The sequence below is a fragment of the Oryx dammah genome, unplaced genomic scaffold (assembly GCF_014754425.2).
Source record: "Oryx dammah isolate SB20612 unplaced genomic scaffold, SCBI_Odam_1.1 HiC_scaffold_2, whole genome shotgun sequence".
Lineage (NCBI taxonomy): Eukaryota > Metazoa > Chordata > Mammalia > Artiodactyla > Bovidae > Oryx > Oryx dammah.
This window is the reverse complement of record NW_024070186.1, coordinates 19,875,381-19,894,578: the sequence shown is the minus strand read 5'-3', so window position 1 is coordinate 19,894,578 and position 19,198 is coordinate 19,875,381. Positions and strand designations below refer to the sequence as shown.

The 19,198-nt window shown below is 41.0% G+C and overlaps 1 non-coding gene across 1 annotated transcript; it reads left to right on the top strand.

Annotated features, from left to right (window-relative positions):
- The first annotated feature begins 7,153 nt into the window (after nt 1-7,153).
- On the top strand, nt 7,154-7,225 carry TRNAC-GCA. The gene has a single exon. It is a non-coding gene; the product is annotated as a tRNA-Cys (tRNA).
- Nucleotides 7,226-19,198: the final 11,973 nt, after the last annotated feature.

Here is a 19,198-nt window from a genome sequence, read left to right as displayed (position 1 = left end):
TACAAGAAGCCAAAATCCTCAAGCAATATAATCATACCAATATTGTAAAATTCATAAAAGTTAGCACACAAATACAGCCTATCTACAAAATTAAGGGACTTGTTCCAGGACGTGATTTCCTCTCCTTTCTGAGAAAGAAGGATGACCTAAAACAGTGACATTTTTATTAGATGCTGCTTCTGGATGGCAAATCTCAGGTAAAAATTGTATACACAGGGACCTTGCTGCGAGAAACTGCCTGGAGGTGAAAATAATATTCTGAAAACCAGTGACTTTGGAATGTCTTGTCAAGAGGGTGGTTCCTTATTAATCTTCTGTCTGGATGATCAGTGCATTGACGAATGTGAGATGTTAAAGTCCCCCATTATTATTGTGTTAGTGTCAATTTCTCCCTTTATGGTTGTTAGTATTTGCCTTACATACTGAAATGCTCCTATGTTGGATGCATACATATTTACAATTGTCATATGTTCTTCTTACATTGATTCCTTGGTCTTCATGCAGTGTCGCTCTTTGTCTCTTCCATTTTTTCAAAAGTCTTGTTGTTTGACAGGAATATTGCTACTACAGCTTTCATTTGACTTCCTTTTGTGTGGAATAACTTTTCCAACCTCTCACTTTCAGTCTGTATTTATCCCTAGATCTGAGGTGGGTCTCTCATAGACAGCATATATATGGATCTTTATATATTATATATATATATATATATGTATGTGTGTGTGTATATATATACATTTGTGTCCATTGAGCCAGTCTATGTCTTTTGGTTGGTGCATTTAATCCATTTACATTTAAGGTAATTATTGACATGTATGCCTCTAAGAGGTGGGAATACCAGACCACCTGACCTGCCTCTTGGGAAACCTATATGCAGGTCAGGAACCAACAGTTAGAACTGGACGTGGAACAACAGACTGGTTCCAAATAGGAAAAGGAGTACGTCAAGGCTGTATATTGTCAGCCTGCTTATTTAACTTCTATGCAGAGTACATCATGAGAAACCCTGGGCTGGAAGAAACAAAAGCTGGAATCAAGATTGCTGGGAGAAATATCAATAAGCTCAGATATGCAGATGACACCACCCTTATGGCAGAAAGTGAAGAGGAACTAAAAAGCCTCTTGATGAAAATGAAAGAGGAGAGTGAAAAAGTTGGCTTAGAGCTCAACATTCAGAAAACTAAGATCATGGCATCTGGTCCCATCACTTCATGGGAAATAGATGGGGAAACAGTAGAAACAGTGTCAGACTTTATTTTTGGGGGCTCCAAAATCACTGCAGATGGTGATTGCAGTCATGAAATTAAAAAACACTTACTCCTTGGAAAGAAAGTTATGACCAACCTAGATAGCATATTCAAAAGCAGAGACATTACTTTGCCGACTAAGGTCCGTCTAGTCAAGGCTATGGTTTTTCCAGTGGTCATGTATGGATGTGAGAGTTGGACTGTGAAGAAAGCTGAGAGCCGAAGAATTGATGCTTTTGAAGTGTGGTGTTGGAGAAGACTCTTGAGAGTCCCTTGGACTGCAAGGAGATCCAACCAGTCCATTCTAAAGGAGATCAGTCCTGGGTATTCTTTGGAAGAAATGATGCTAAAGCTGAAACTCCAGTACTTTTGCCACCTCATGCGAAGAGGTGACTCATTGAAAAAGATTCTGATACTGGGAGGGATTGGGGGCAGGAGGAGAAGGGGACAACAAAGAATGAGATGGCTGGATGGCATCACCGACTCGATGGACGTGAGTTTGAATGAACTCTACGTGTTGGTGATGGACAGGGAGGCCTGGCGTGCTGCGATTCATGGGGTCACAAAGAGTCGGACAGGACTGAGCGACTGAACTGAACTGATGCCTCTATTACCATTTTCTTAGCTGTTTGGGTTTGTTTTTGCAGGTCTTTTCCTTCTCTTGTGTTTCCTGCCTAGAGAAATTCCTTTCAGTTCAGTTCAGTCACTCAGTTGTGTCCAACTCTTTGCGACCCTATGGACTGCAGCCCACCTGCTTCCCTGTTCATCACCAACTCCTGGGGCTTACTCAAACTCATGTCCATAAAGTTTGTGATGCCTTCCAACCATCTCATCCTTTGTTGCCCTCTTCTCCTCCTGCCTTCAATCTTTCCCAGCATCAGGGTCTTTTCCTTTAGCATTTGTTTCTAAAGTTGCTTTGGTAGTACTGAATTCTCTTAAAGTGTTCTTGTCTGTAAAGCTTTTGATTTCTCCATCAAATCTGAATGACAGTCTCACTGGGTAGAGTATTCTTGGTTGTAGGTTCTTCCCTTCCATCACTTAAATATATCATGCCACTCCTTTCTGGCTTTCAGAATTTCTGTTGAGAAATCCACTGACAACCTTGTAGGAATTCCCTTGTATGTTATTGGTTATTTTTCCCTGTTGCTCTTAGTATTTTATATTTGTTTTTAATTTCTGTCTGTTTGATTACTATGTGTCTCAGCATGTTCCTCCTTGGGTTTATCGTGCCTGAAACTTTCTGTACTTCCTGGACTTGGTTGACTATTCCCTTTCCTATGTTAGGGAAGGTTTCAGCTATTATCTCTTCCAATATTTTCTCAAGTCTTTTCTCTCTTCTCCTTCTGGGACTCCTATCATGCAAATATTAATATGTTTACTATTGTACTAGAGGTCTCATAGACTATCTTCATTTTTTCTCATTCTTTTTCACTATATTCTGTTCTGTGACAATGATTTCCTGCATTCTGTCTTCCAGGTCACTTATTGATTCTTCTGCCTCTGTTATTCTGTTATTGATTTCTTCTAGTGTACTGTTCATTTCAGTTACTGTATTGTTCATCTCCGTTTCTTTGTTCTTTAGTTTTTGGTCTTAAACGTTTTCTGTATCTTCTCAATGTTTACCTACAGTCTTTTCCCAAAATTTCATATTCACTATTTTTATTCTGAATTCTTTTCCTGAAAGGTTGCCTATCTATACTCCATTTAGTTGTTTTTCTGGGGTTTTATCTTTTTCCTTCATCTGGGACATAATCCTCTGCATTTTCATTTTTTAACTTTCTGTGATTGTGGTTTTAGTTCTGGAGGCTGCAGGATTGTATTCTTCTAGTATCTGCTATCTGATCTGTGTTGGTTGATGCTATCTAACAGGCTTTTGTAAGCTTCTGATGGGAGTGATTGGTGGTGGGTAGAACTGGGTCTTGCTCTGGTGGGCAGGGACATGCTCAGTAAAACTTTAGTCTATTTGTTTGCTGATGCATGGGGCTGTGCTTCCTCCCTATTGTTTGGCCTGTGGTGACCTAGCCTTGGAGTCTGCAGGCTGTCTGGTAGGATTAATGGCAATGATCTCCAGCAAGGTTCATTCCAGTGAGTACTTCCAAGAGCTGCTGCTGCCAGTGGCCTTGTCCATGCACTGGGCCACTACCACCTTACACCTCTGCAGGAGACCCTCCAACAATGGCAGGTAGGTCTGGTTCAGTCTCCTGTGGGGTCACTACTCCTTTCTCCTGGGTCCTGGTACACATAAGATTTTGTGTGTGCCCTCCGAGAGTGGAACATCTGTTCCCCTGGTCCTGATTGCAAATAAAATCCTGCTGGCCTTTAACAGCAGATTCCCTAGGAATTCCTAGACTCTTTTCTGGCTTGCTAGGCTGGGAAGACAGATGGTTCAGAACCTTCACAACAGTGAGAGATTACCTGCAGTTATAATTGTTCTCCAATTTGTAGGTCACTCACCTGGCAGGTATCTGATTTTATCATAATTTCACCCCTCCTACTGTCACATAGAAGCTTATTCTTTGTCTTTGGGCATGTGATATCTTTTTTTGGGGTGGGTTCCAGGATCTTCCTGTCAATGGTTGCTCAACAGTCAGTTGTGATTTCAGTGGTCTTGTAGGAAGGGCAGAGGGCACATACTTTTACTCCATTATCTTGAGCCAATTTGGAGCCTTATTTCTCTTCAACAAATGATCTTTTGGAATTGGCAGTATTCCAAGTTTCTGGTATGTTATATTATACAAGAGTGTATGTCTTTGACCATTGGTTTTTGTTTGAGTAAAACCATCTTACACTTATGTCTTAGAAAAGTTATCTCACCCAAATCATATTTACACATATTTTTTCCAGAATCAATTTAATGCAACAAATATCTATTGAATACCAGCTATGAGCTCAGTTCTATGAAGTCAGAAGAGGAATGAAGATCTCAGTTGCTGGAAACCATGACTGTGGATGCATGATAGGAATCAAATTATCACATAATACTGATGATGCCACTTGTGGGAAATCTGAGGATTTTTACCTGGAGCCGAGGTTCACTTTTTATGGGATATGGGAGACGGGTTTGTGGTATGGAAAGTCTAAAAGAATTTCTAGGCTCAGAGAACCTAATTCTCAGGATTCATGTCATTGCTTATAATGAAATTCTAAGACGTGTGGTGCCCAGATTTTCCAGGCAGCATTCTCTCTAATTATATTAATAGCTCCCTTGAGTCCTTGCAGGTTTTAGAAAGATAATGTTGAAAGAGAAAAATAGATTATAAAAACAAGTCCACTTCACTGGTGTTATAACTCAGGGACAGAGTTGCTATAGCTCAGGGATAGAGCATTTGACTACAGATCAAGAGGTCCCTGGTTCAAATCCAGGTGCCCCATGAATATTCTTCTTGATTTAGAAAAATATGGATTGATTTTTATTTTTATCTTCTGTAGTTCATGACTTGTTCAATAGTGTCCCTTGTGTGTATGCCAGATGGCAGACTAGGTTCTTTATATTAACTTCTTCCATCTCTCACCAAAATTTTAGAAGACACGTTATATCAATTTTGCACAAGGAGTCTGAGACTTGGAGATACTACAAAGCACAGGTTCAGGATTTGAACTCTGAACATAGTTCTCAAAGACTTTATTCTACTCTACATACTGTTTTCTTTCTGTTAAATTCTTTGCCACAAAACCCCACCTAGCAATGCTCCCAAGATGCTAGGACTGTCCATAGACTTTTAGAACATTTTGGCTGCAGGGCAAACCCAGTAACTTAATGGTGGTACCCACACTTTGCAATGTCCTGGGGAAAGTCAGGGAATGTTGTCCTTTTCCACAAAACACTGCTGAGGATAAACATAAACTGGCCTAAAGTTTAGGAGATGGCACTCTTTTCTTGCGCTAAAGCTTGTGGATTTTCTACTACCTTTCTACCTCAAGTTCATTTCTTGCAGCAAGCACCCACCATGAGTGCTTACATTTCAGACCCAGGCTGGGGTCAGAGGTCGTGCCTTAGTTTAGGTTTAACTCCTGCCTACAGCACAGGAACAGCTGCATAGTAAAATCAGTTTGAATGGCATACACTAAGAACCTACTAGATGTGAACCCAGAAGTGAATGAGACATAGCCTCTGGACTCAGTGTGCTCTCAGCTAGGAAGCAAACCTGTGAAACTTCACTTTCACTTTTCACTTTCATGCATTGGTGAAGGAAATGGCAACCCACTCCAGTGTTCTTGCCTGGAGAATCCCAGGGATGGAGGAGCCTGGTGGGCTGCCGTCTATGGGGTCTCACAGAGTCGGACACGACAGAAGTGACTTAGCAGCAGTACTAAGCTGAGCCAGCTTCAATAACACAGAGGGGACAGTAACTACCTTTGTCCAGAGGAAAGAGGTTACAGGAGGCTTCCCAGAGGAGCTTATGGTAAGGCAGCATCTCAAAGAAGAACAATATCTTATCAGAGGGAGGGTGGAGTAGAGGCAAGAGTATGGGGAGTGGCAGAGGCTAGAGCCAGATGGATGCAGTTGGAGGCAACTGGAGCACAACATGTGACATGGGGAGTATCAGAAGAGGAGGCTTAAACTGTGCGAGCAGACAGGGGTAACAATCTAGGAACTCCATGTTGTGCTAAGAGGTTTGAAATTTATTACGAAGGTCTTTAAACAGCACGGGCCTAAATACACCTGGGTTTCAAACAACTCCCTTGGGAGCCATAGGGGATGGATTTGAGGAGTGGAGGCTGGGAAGCCATTTAAGAGGCGGTGTCCCTGTGTTCAGGGGTGAGGATGGACGTAAGTGATGTCAAAGATAAATTAACAGTACCCAGTGATTAACTGGAACTGAGGAAGAGAGGTTGAAAGAAGCCCAGAATTCTTTTAGATATTTTGGCTGAATGACTGAGTACACAGAGATGCCACCAACCAAGACAGGGCAGAGGCTGATCAGATGGTTAAATAAGCAGGCCCAGCACCCAGCTCTGAACCCACACTGAAATCCTGGCCCCATCACCCCCCCAGCTGTGTGGTCACTTTGTGCCTCAGTTTTCTCAATTGCAAATCGTGTATGATAACAATATTTGTTTTGTGGGATTTTAAAGTGATGATTCATTTGGAAGTTATGGCTAGAACTTTTAGTGCCATTCTTGAGACATAGAAAGTGTTTAGTAAATATAGACTATCATTGTTATAACAAAGCAAAATAAGAGGAGATGCAGATTTGGGCAGAAAGATAAGTTTAGTTTGGGGCATACTGGGTTTGCAATATGAGGTTTCTGTAAAACCGCAGAGTGGAGAGATTGGGAAGGACATCTGCAGCCCTCAGAGAAATGTGAGCTGGATTTCTGGGAACTGTGAGCTCCTTAGCTTCAGAGCAGTCTCATCAGGGAGAATTTGCTGCATTGTCAGAGATTCCCTTGACCTTTCTTCTCATCTGGGAGACACATAAGATTTAAGATTGTCAGACTGAAACTCAAAGAACTAGAAATCAGTGGTGAAGTTTTGACTTTCTAACTGTTTTTCCCAGCTGTAAAATGGGACGGTTCACTTAAATGAGATTCCCTTGAAAATCTGATGAAATAATGCACCATATACAATACATGCATAATGTACAATATTTGCCTGTAATGCAGTGTTTAGCACGAGCCTCTGAGGTCCAGTTGTGGATACCCAGTTAAGATCCCCTCCATGTCCATGATACTTAGAATACTCATCAATGTGCCCCGAGATTTATGGGCAGTAGCACACATATTTAAATACTGGCTATTAGATTGAGAATACAGCACTTTTCACACTGGAAAAAGCAAGAAGTGGTGTGGCTTGAAGAGAATCAGGAATAAAGTTAAATCCAGGAGGAATGGATTTAAAGGCATTTAGGAGTATGATGTAACTCATGAAAGTTGAATAAGTACTTGTAGGGGTCACATTATCATCAGGGGGTATAGCTCAGTGGAAGAGCATTTGACTGCAGATCAAGAGGTCCCTGGTTCAAATCCAGGTGCCCCCTATTCATTTCTTCTGCTTTTCCTGGCAGCTTTATTAAAAGGTTGGATCTGAGGTGAGGGAAGCAAGGTGTCTAGGGCTCAATATTTAAGAAGGCAGTAACTCTCAGATTCATGGAGGCACCTTGGCTTATTAATTTCCTCACAGTAGAACGAAATGTTCGTATGAACTCACCCTGTCTGCACCGGAGACACACATGCACACTCAGAGACACATTCATACACACGCCCACACCCTATGTCCCCCAACTACACACGCTCGCGCACACACACACCAGACGAAAGCACATACTGCAAACATTGCACACAGTGTCCTATATATTGTCCACAATTGTCCTATACATTGCTCCCTGTCTTATATAGTCAAGTTTTATTACCAGAACTTCCTTCCTTTCTTTCTACAAACTGCTTATCTTTTAGTAATTATAGATTTGTAGAAGAGTTGAAAAGATACTATAGAGAGGCTCCTCATACCCTTTACTCAACACCCCCTAATGTTGATGGCTTACGTAACTATGGCACATTTCTCAAAATTATAAAGTAAACATCAATGTAGCACTATTAACCAAACCATAGACTTCATCAATTTTTCCATCAGTGTCTTTTTTCTGTTCAAGCATTCAATCCAGGATTCCACATTGCATTTAGTTGTAATGTCTTCTTAGTCTCTATCAATCGCCAATAGTTGATCAGCCTTTCCTTGTTTTTTTTTTTTTTTTATGGTTGAATTATAGTTGATTTACAATGTTGTGTTAATTTCTGATGTATGGCAAAATGATTCAGTTATACATGTATATATATCCTCATTCGTATTCTTTTTCATTATGGTTTATCAGAGGACACTGAATATAGTTCCCTGTGTATAAAGTAGCATCTTGTTGTTTATCCATTTTCTCTCTCTCTCTCTCTATATATATATATATATTCTATATAGCATATAAAAATATATATTCTATATAATAATTTGCATTTGTTAACCCCAAACTCCCAGTCCATCCCTCCCCTAACCCCTTTCCTCTTTGGCTGTGAACATAGGGGTGCATATACCTTTTAAAATTAGAGTTTTGTCCAGATATATGCCTGGGGTCGTGTGGTAGCTCTATTTTTAATTTTTTGAGAAACCTCTATACTGTTCTCCATAGTGGCTACATCAGCTTACATTCTCACCAACCGTGTAGGAGGGTTCCCTTTTCTCTCTTTCTGGGTTTTTTGTACACCTAAAACTTTCTAAAATTCCTGGCCAGATATTTTGTAGAATACCTCTCACTTTGGGTTTGTCTGATGTTTTCTCATCATTAGACTAGGGTTATGTACTTTGTGAAAGAAGATCACAAAGATGTTGTGTCCTTTTAGTCACATCTTACTAGGGCCAGAAGAAAAACGCTGCAGCAATTTACTGCTAGTGAGAGACACAAAACAGAACAAGGCTCATGGCTTAGTGTACCTCTTTGGGTTTTGGTGGCACTACATTTGAGTTTGTTTCTCTGGTATATTTATTAGAAAAAGATAACCCATAAGATTGTCAGGGTTTTTTTTTTTTTTTTAATTTGTTTGTTTGTTTGATTTTGTAGATCCCAAGGCAAGAAAAGAGTCCACACTCAGCTGTGATGAGCAGTAAAGATTTGTATCTTTTTCCTGAAAGTCCCGATGCAAGGCTCATGGCCTCTGTCCTTCTTGTAACTATGTCATCTAGCAAAATGTGGTCCCTAGCATCACCACACTAGTTCATAGCTGCCTTAGCTCAGGAATGACATACATCACTTCTGCTCACAGTTCACCAGACAGAACTAGTCATGTGGTCCCAAACTTCGTTGCACTGGAGGTTGGGAAAAGTAAGAAAGCATTTGGAAACTAGGTGAGTATGTATTTTTTTTTTTTTGTCATAACCCATCTTATCTATTCCAATATGTAAACTTATACAGTATGTGCTGTGCTCAGCGGTGTCCAACTCTTTGCGACCCTCTGAACTGTAACCCAGCAGACTCCTTTGTCATTGGGATTTTTCAGGCAAAAATATTGGAGTGGGTTGCCATTTCCTCCTTCAGGGGATCTTCATGACCCGTGGATCGAACCCATGGATCGAACCCATGTCTCCTGCATCTACTGCATTGTAGGAGGATTCTTTACTACTGAGCCATTGGAGAAGCCCCTATGGGCACTTAGTTGGTGATTATTTTTTCTGATTCTTCTTGTCAAGTGACGTGCAAAGCCCTTGCCCACAGGAGGGGCTCAGAAAGTATTTGGTGAATAGCAAGTATGATGAATTTAGTGAATTAATAAATAAATGAAGCAAGATATATTAATATACAGAAAGTATATTTGTAAATCATTTGGAAACTATTTTTTATTATAAGACAAGAGTTATAACTCTCATATTAAAAACTACTTATTTCCTTTAGAAAGATGGTAACGATGACCCTATATGTGAGATAGCAAAAGAGACACAGATGTAAAGAATAGACTTTTGGACTTGGTGAGAGAAGGAAAGGGTGGGATGATTTGAGAGAATAGCATTGAAATATATGTATTACCATATGTGAAATAGATCATCAGTCCAGGTTCGACGCATGAGACAGGATGTTCAGGGCTGGTGCACTAGGATTACCCTGAAGGATGGGATAGGGAGGGAGGTGGGAGGGGGGTTCAGGATGGGGAACACATGTATATCCATGGCTAATTCATGTCACTGTATGGCAAAAACCACTACAATATTGTAAAGTAATTAGCCTCCAATTAAAATAAAAAAATTTTTAAAAATGAAAAAATTCCTGCTTTTCTAAATAATTTCTTAAAAGATTAAACCTTTTATTGAAGAAGACAATATTGTCTGTGCCCATCACGAAAAAAAATTATTATTACTGGTTTGCTTTATGCTGAGAAATAAATATTTACTATGCTACTTTCTTTTCTAAAACTGTCCACATGACCTTCAGCCATTGTAAAATCAAAAGATCTTTATTATATAAAACTTTAAACATATATAAAATAATATAGAAGGGAATAAAATTTGATTGGCTTTTCACCACTGTCTTTTTAAAAAAACTGCTGTCTTTTTTACATGTGATTGTGTTTGTACATATAAGCATGTTTTATGTGTGAATGTATATTAATATTTATTTTTTTAAATGCATAAGATATATCTTAGGCAGCATCTCAGATCTTTTTGGCCTTGACCATTTCTGAGGGCCCTGACCATCTTTTCTGTGCTGGCTGCCAAGGGGCAACCAAGTATGTAAGGACATGTCAACTCCACCCAGGCAAACCCTGCAGTCTTCCCTCCTGTCCATGCTGGATGGCACCCACCTCCCACTCTTGGCTTCCTTCTTACTACTGAGGTGTGGGAGGTCAAAAGACCCACTTGATGATCACACATGCAGGGTCTGGAGGTGTTGGGAAGTTTATGCATCATGGAGAAACCTTTCACCAATGAGTTTTAGATTCCCAAGGCTAAAGTCCCCTCATTCCTTAGGACCAATTATCTGGGGTCGCACATCCTCTCAAGAGACAGCTTTATGAGATCAAGCCATCAGTGCACTTGTTACCATGTGAAATTCGCCTTTGACTTGAGTGAACTTTCTAGCTCTGCCTCCACACTTTCCCCTCACTCCTGTTCCCTTGGAAGTCACTTTCTGAAAAAATAGTAGCACATAAACTTTTGCTCAAGCACTGGGCTCTGGAGTACCCAGGTACAGCAGACACTCTGGACACTTTACCAACTTCCCCCTCAGCCTTTACCACAACAGTTCACCCTGGCCTGATTCCTACTGCCAGAATCTGCCTCTCTTCTCCTGAGGGTTTGTTTTGTTTTGTTTTTTAACCCAAAGTCTATTTTGCATCTGTTCATGGCAAGCTAGAAGTGCCAGGAGGCAGGAGGGACATTTAAGATGGCAAAAGAGTAAGATATGGAGATCACTTTACTCCCCACAAATATATAAAAAATACATCTGCATGTGGAACAACTCCTACAGAACACTTAATGCTGGCAGAAGACCTCAGGCCCCCAAAAGGCAAGCTGCTCTCCACATAATGGGGGTAAGGCAAAAGAAATAAGAAAAAAAGAGAGACAAAGGGATCAAGATGGAACCTGCACTTTTGGGAGGGAGCTGTGAGGGAGGAAAATTTTTTTTCACATGTTCAGAAACCCTCTCATTGGTGGCAACAAGGGTGAGCTTTGGAATCTCAGGAAAGTGTAACAACAGGTGTGTGGAGGGCAAATTGGAGAGAATTTTGCACAAAGATCAGTGCCGACTAGGGTCACCCAGCCTGTATCACACTTGTCTGCACACCTGCTGGGGTAGGTGGGGACTGGGTGCTGAGGCTCAGGCTCTGGAGGTCAGGCCCCAGACAGATTATTGGAACTGACTGCCATGAAGACAGTCTGAAGGGGCTAGTACAACACAGCTGAAGGAGTCTAGGAAAATTCCTGGGCTTTCAAGAGAGACAAGAGATCATTGTCGTGGGGTACGCGAGAAGAGTCGGCCAGCCTGGGACTATCTAACTCAGTGTGCTCACAGACGGCAGGGGACTGACTCCAAAGAGCCAGAGGTGGGGCAAGCTGCAGATGCTGTCTCCAACCCCAGAAGTGGGCATGATGCGGCTGAAACTGCTACCAAGCTGTGAGCAGGTGCAGGTCACTGCCTACATTTTCCCTGGAGGCTGTATAGTTGGCAATGCTGAGGGATCCACAACATTAGGGCCAGTTCCCCTGGGAGAGCACATGACTGACCTCAAGCCATGGCAACTTCCTGCAGGCCTTTGCCACTACAGGCACTCACTGCACATTCCAACTGTATCTGCTGTGTTCCTCCTTCTCCCTGGCCCCAGTGAGCGAATGAGCTCTAATCAGCTGCTACTTTCACCCTCTCTTGCCCAGGTGGGGAACAGACACTGGAGGGCTGCATATAAACAGGCAGGGCCAAAACCATAGCTGAGCACTAGGGACTGTGTGACCAAAGAAGAGGAAGGGAATTCCCTCCTGCAGGCACAGAAGCAGCAGATAAAATCCCCACAGTTGACTTGGTAAATTTTTCTTCTGTGGAATATCTGAATAAACAATGAATGTTCCCACATTTGAGGCTGTGGACTCTGGGGGCAATTGTGAACTTTTGAAGCAAGTACAAGTTAGACTAAGTTCAGACCAGTGTCTGAGCTGACCCGACAGTGCACACAGCAGGTCCAGAGACATTCTCAGATATATTGGAGGGCTTCCTAAACAGGCCAATTGGCAGGATCTCACTGTGAGGGCAAGGATACAGAAAGCTGAGCCACAGAAAAATGTTCTTACTACTTCTCTCTCTGTATTATTCTTTTTTCTTCCTTATTTTGTTCCATTGTTTTTAAAAATTATCCCATTCATTTTTATTTACTTTTTCTTTTTATGTTTCTATTTTCAAATAAATTTATTTTTCCTATTTCTACAGTATTATACTTTTTCTTTATATTGCATTTTCCATGTTTTGCTTGTTTTTATCTTATTTTAGCTATATTTTCTATTTCTCTCCCTTTACTTCTTTGATATTTATTATTTTTTCCTTTTGTTTTTACATTTTTTCCCCTTTTGACTGTATTGATGTGTTTCTTTTCTTTGCCCTTTTTTTGTTTGCTTCTGCATTTGATTTAATCTTGGTTTTATTTTTGCTAGTTTAGTTTGTACTGTTTGTTTTCATTTATGGATTTGTTTGTTGGTTTGATCACTTTCTTCTTTTTTGTTGCATTTTTTTCTCTTTTTATGAGTGTTAATATGAGTTTCTTTGTGTGTTTTTGTCTGTTTAGTTTTGCTTTTACCATTTGCCTTGGGTTTTTCTCGGTCTGTTCTTTTTTTTAAAAGTTTGATTAATTTTTCTTATTGTTTCTCTTCTGTGCTGTGTAATTTACAGATGTCCGGTGCTCCAATCAGGGATCAGGTCTCTGAACTTCTGTGGTGGGAGACCTGCATCCAAGATGTTGGACCACCAGAGAATGAGCGACTCTATGGAATATTAATTGGCAAGAGATCTCCCAAAGGCCTCCATCTCAGCACTAAGCCCAGGTTCCACCCAATTGGCTGGACACTTTGCACCAAACAACATAGGAATACAACTCTACCCATTAGCACACAGACTGCCTAAAGACATACTAAGCTAAAAAACACTCCCCAATATATCACTGGATGTGGCAATGCCCATCAGAGGAACAAGATCCAGCTCCACCCACAACAACACAGGCCCCAGTCCCCCCTGCCTTCAAAAGGTACTGCTGCTGCTGCTAAGTTGCTTCAGTTGTGTCTGACTCTGTGTGACTCCATAGATGGCAGCCCACTAGGCTTCTCTGTCCCTGGGATTCTCCAGGCAAGAGTACTGGAGTGGGTTGCCATTGCCTTCTCCAATGTATGAAAGTGAAAAGTGAAAGTGAAATCTCTCAGTCATGCCCAACTCTTAGCGACCCCATGGACTGCAGCCTACCAGGCTCCTCTGTCCATGGGATTTTCCAGGCAAGAGTACTGGAGTGGGTTGCCATTGCCTTCTCCGCAAAAGGCACTGGGCCAATCTAATCTACTGGAGACAGACTCCTGCCAGCAGAAAGGAGAACACAAACACAGTAAGTTAAACAAAATGACAAAACAGAGAAGCATGCAACAGATGAAGAAACAAGATAAAAACTCATAAGACCAAACAAATGAAGAGAAAATAGGCAGTATATCTGAAAAACAATTCAAAATAATCAAAATAAAGATGATCCAAAAATCTCAGAAATACAGTGGAGGCACAGATAAATCGAATGGAGGCACAGATTGAGAAGATAGAAGAAATGTTTAACAAACATCTAGAAGACCTAAGGAACAGAAAATCAGTGATGAACAAAACAACATGTGAAATAAAGGATACATGAGAGGGAACCAATAGCAGAATGAGTGAGGGAGAAGAATGGATAAGTGAGCTGGAAGTTAGAATGGTGAACAAAACTGAAGCAGAGCACGATAAATAAAAAAAGAATGAAAAGAAATGAGGGCAGTCTCAAGAGACCTCTGGGACAAAATTAATCCCTCCAACATTCAAATTATAAGGGTACTAGAAGAAAAGGAGAAAAAGAAAGGGTATGAGAAAATATTTAAGGAGATTATAGTTGAACACTTTCCTAACATGGCAAAGGAAATAACCACCTAAGTCCAAGAAGCCCGGAGTCTCATACAGATTAAACTCAGAGAGAAACAAAAAAATGCCAAAACAAATATTAATCAAGCTAACCAAAATTAAACTCAAAGACAATTTATTAAAAGCAGCAAGGGAAAAGCAACAAGTAATATATAAGGGAATCCCCATAAGTTTAACAGCTTATGATCTTTCAGCAGAAACGCTGTAGACCAGAAAGAAGTGGCAGGATATAATTAAAGTAATGAAAGGATAAAACCTGCAACCAAGATTACTCTACTGAACAAGGATCTCGTTCAGATTTGACAGAAAAATATAAAGCTTTACAGATAAGGAAATTTAAGAGAACCCAGCACCACCAAACCAGCTTTACAACAAATGCTAAAGGAACTTCTCTCTGTGGGAAGCACAAAAGAAAAGAAAAAAGACCTGCAAAACAAACCCCAAAAACAGAAGAAAATGGTAATAGGATATGTATGATCCTTAAATGTGATGATCTTAAATGTAAATAGATTAAATGCTCCAACCAAAAGACAGAGACTGGCTAAAATGGCACAAAAGCAATATCCATATATATGCTGCCTAAAAGAGACCCACTTCAGACCTACGGACATGTACAGACTGAAAATGTGGGGCTGGAAAAAGATATTTCATGCAAATGGAAATCAAAAGAAAGCCAGAGTAGCAATATTCATATCAGATAAAATAGACTTTCATACACAGACTGTTACAAGAGACAAGGAAGGACACTACATAATGATGAAGGGATCAATCAAAGAAGAATATATAACAATTATAAATATATATGCACCAAACATTCATGCATGCTCACCCACTCAGTCAAGTCTGACTCTGCAATCCTATGAACTTTAGTCCACCTTGCGCTTTTGCCCATGGTATTATCCTAGTAAGAATACTGGAGTGAGTTGGCATTTTCTCCTCCAGGAGATCTAGATCCAGTGATTGAACCCACAGCTCCTGCATTGACAAGCAGATTCCCGGGGGGCCCCCCCCCCCACTGAGATACCTGGGAGGTCCATGCACCCAGCATAGGAACACCTGAATACATAAGGCAAATGCTAACAGCTATAAAGGGGATGTCAACAGTAACACAGTACTAGTGGGGGACTTTAACACCCCACTCAGAAAAATAGACATATCATCCATACAAAAAACTAAGGACATGCAAGCCTTCAATGACACATTGTACCATATGGACCTAATTGAAAGCTATAGGACATTGCATCCAAAAGCAGCAGAATACATTTTTTTTTTCTCATAGTACATGGAACATTCTCCAGAATACATCACATCTTGGATCACAAATCAAGCCTTGGTAAATGCAAAAACACTGAAATCATATCAAGAATTTTAATGACCTCAACACTATGAGTTTAGATATCAATTACTGGGAAAAGCTGAAGAAAAAAAAAAAAGCAAAAGCATAGAGGCTAAGCAATATGCTTCTATATAACCAAGAGGTCACTGAAGAAATAAGAGGAAAAACAAACAAACAAACAAACAAACCCAGAAACACATGACAATGAAAACCCAAAACCTATGGGGTGCACCAAAAGCAGTGCTTAGAGAGAAGCTTATAGCAATACAAGTTTGTCTCAAGAAATGAGAAAAATATCAAATAAATGATGTAACCATAACCCTAAAGCAACTAGAAAAAGAAGAACAAAACCCCCCAAAGTTAGCAGAAGGAAAGAAACCATAAAGTTCAGAGCAGAAATAAATGATAAAGAAATGAAGAAAACAATAATAAAGATCAAGAAACACCGAAAGTTATTTCTTTGAGAAGATAAACAAAACTAACAAACCAATAGCCAGAGTTATCAAAAAAAAGGGGAAGACTCACATCAATAAAATCAGGGGGTGGAGGGGAAGGAGAACTTACAACAGATAGCACAGAAATGCAAAGGATTATAAAGGACTACTATAACCAACTATATGCCAATAAAATGGACAACCCAGAAGAAATGACCAAATTCTTCAAAAAGTACAACCTTCCAAACCTGAAGCAGGAAGGAACAGGAAATATGAACAGACCATCCACAAACACAGAAATCAAAACTGATTAAAAAAAAAAAATCTAACAAGTAAAAGCTCAAGGTCAGATGGCTTCACAGGTGAATTCTATTAAATGTTTAGAGAACTAAAACTTATCCTTTACAAACTCTTTCAAAAATTTGAGAGGGAGAAACTCCCAACCTTATCCTATGAGACCACCATCACCATGATGCCCAAACTAGACAAAGATGTCACACACACACACACAAAAATTACAGGCCAATATCACTGATGAATATAGGTGCAAAAATCCTCAACACTCTGAGCCACCAGGGAAGCCCCAACAAAGTTCTAGCAAACAGAATCTAACACATTTAAAGGATCATATCCCATGATCAAGGACTTCCCTGGTGGCTCAGATGGTAAAGCGTCTGCCTACAATGTGGGAGATCTGGGTTTGATCCCTGGATTGGGAAGATCCTCTGGACAAGGAAATGGCAACCCACTCCAGTACTGTTGCCTGGAAAATGCCATGGATGGAGGAGCCCGGTAAGCTACAGTCTGTGAGGTCACAAAGAGTCGGACACGACTGAGCGACTTCACTTCACTATACCATGATCAAGTGAAGTTTATCTCAGGGATGCAGTGATTCTTCAATATACATAAATTAATCAATGTGATACACCATCTTAACAAATTGAAGGATAAAAACCACATCGATCACTTCTAGTTTAGGATGGTGGAGTAGCAGGACATGCACTCAATCTCCTGGGAGAGCACAAAAATCACAACTAGCTATTGAACAACCATTGACAGGATGATGCTGGAACCTACCAAAAAAGATACCCCACATCCAAAGACAAAGATGAAGCCCCAGTTAGATGGTAGGAGGGGCACAATCACAGTAAAATCAAGCCCATACCTGCTTGAGTGGGTGACCAACAAACTGGAGGACAATAATACCAAAGAAGTTCTCCCACTGTTGTGAAGGTTCTGAATCTCATGTCAGGTTTCCCAGCCTGGGGAGGTGACAAAGGGACTGGGAATTCACAGGGAATCTGACCTAAAATTTCAGCAGGATTTGATTACAAGACTTCCACAGGACTTGGGGAAATTCCAGTCTTGGAGGGCACAAACAAAACCTCATGTGCATCAAGACTCAGAGGAAAGGAGCAGTGACCCCATAGGAGATTGAACCGAAACTACCTGCTAGTTTTGGAGGATCTCCTATGGAGGTGCGGGTCAGCAGAGGGTCACCACAGGGATTGGGGCACCGGCGGCAGCAGTCTGGGAAGGTGTTAACTCTCTTGGAGGTTGCCATTAACTCAACCAAAACTCTGGGTCACCTCGGGCCAAAACATTACCAGGGAAGGAGTGCAACTACACCCATGAGTAGATAATTGGATTAAATTACTGGAATTAATTACTGAGCAAGGCCCTGCCCACCAGAGCAAGACCCAGTTTTTCCCACCACCAGTCCTTCCCATTAGGAAGCTTAAACAAGCCTTCCAACAGAGGGCAGACGGAAGAAAGAAGAGCAACAGTCCCACAGTGACTAAAACAAAACCACATTACAGAAAGTTCCGTTCAGTTCAGTCACTCAGTCGTGTCCGACTCTTTGCGACCCCATGAATCGCAGCACGCCAGGCCTCCCTGTCCATCACCATCTCCCGGAGTTCACTCAGACCCACGTCCATCGAGTCCGTGATGCCATCCAGCCATCTCATCCTCGGTCGTCCCCTTCTCCTCCTGCCCCCAATCCCTCCCAGCATCAGAGTCTTTTCCAATGAGTCAACTCTTTGCATGAGGTGGCCAAAGTATTGGAGCTTCAGCTTTAGCATCATTCCTTCCAAAGAAATCCCAGGGTTGATCTCCTTCAGAAAGGACTGGTTGGATCTCCTTGCAGTCCAAGGGACTCTCAAGAGTCTTCTCCAACACCACAGTTCAAAAGCATCAATTCTTCGGCACTCAGCCTTCTTCACAGTCCAACTCTCACATCCATACATGACCACAGGAAAAACCATAGCCTTGACTAGATGGACCTTAGTTGGAAAAGTAATGTCTCTGCTTTTCAATATGCTATCTAGGTTGGTCATAACTTTTCTCCCAAAGAGTAAGAGTCTTTTAATTTCATGGCTACAGTCACCATCTGCAGTGATTTTGGAGCCCCAAATAATAAAGTCTGACACTGTTTCTACTGTTTCCCCATCTATTTCCCATGAAGTGATGGGACCAGATGCCATGACCTTTGTTTTCTGAATATTGAGCTTTAAGCCAACTTTTTCGCTCTCCTCTTTCACTTTCATCAAGAGGCTTTTTAATTCCTCTTCACACTCTGCCATAAGGGTGGTGTCATCTGCATATCTGAGCTTATTGATATTTCTCCTGGCAATCTTGATTCCAGCTTGTGTTTCTTCCAGTCCAGCGTTTCTCATGATGTACTCTGCATAGAAGTTAAGTAAGCAGAGTGACAATAGACAGCCTTGACGTACTCCTTTTCCTATTTGGAACCAGTCTGTTGTTCCATGTCCAGTTTGAACTGTTGCTGCCTGACCTGCATACAGATTTCTCAAGAGGCAGGTTAGGTGGTCTGGTATTCCCATCTCTTTCAGAATTGTCCACAGTTTATTGTGATCCACACAGTCAAAGGCTTTGGCATAGTCAATAAAGCAGAAATAGATGTTTTTCTGGAACTCTCTTGCTTTTTCCATGATCCAGTGGATGTTAATCAGCATGAAAAAGCAGAAAGTTATGTCACAGATGAAGGGACACGATAAAATTCCAGAAAACAATTAAATGAAGCAGAGATAGGCATCCTTTCAGAAAAAAATTCAG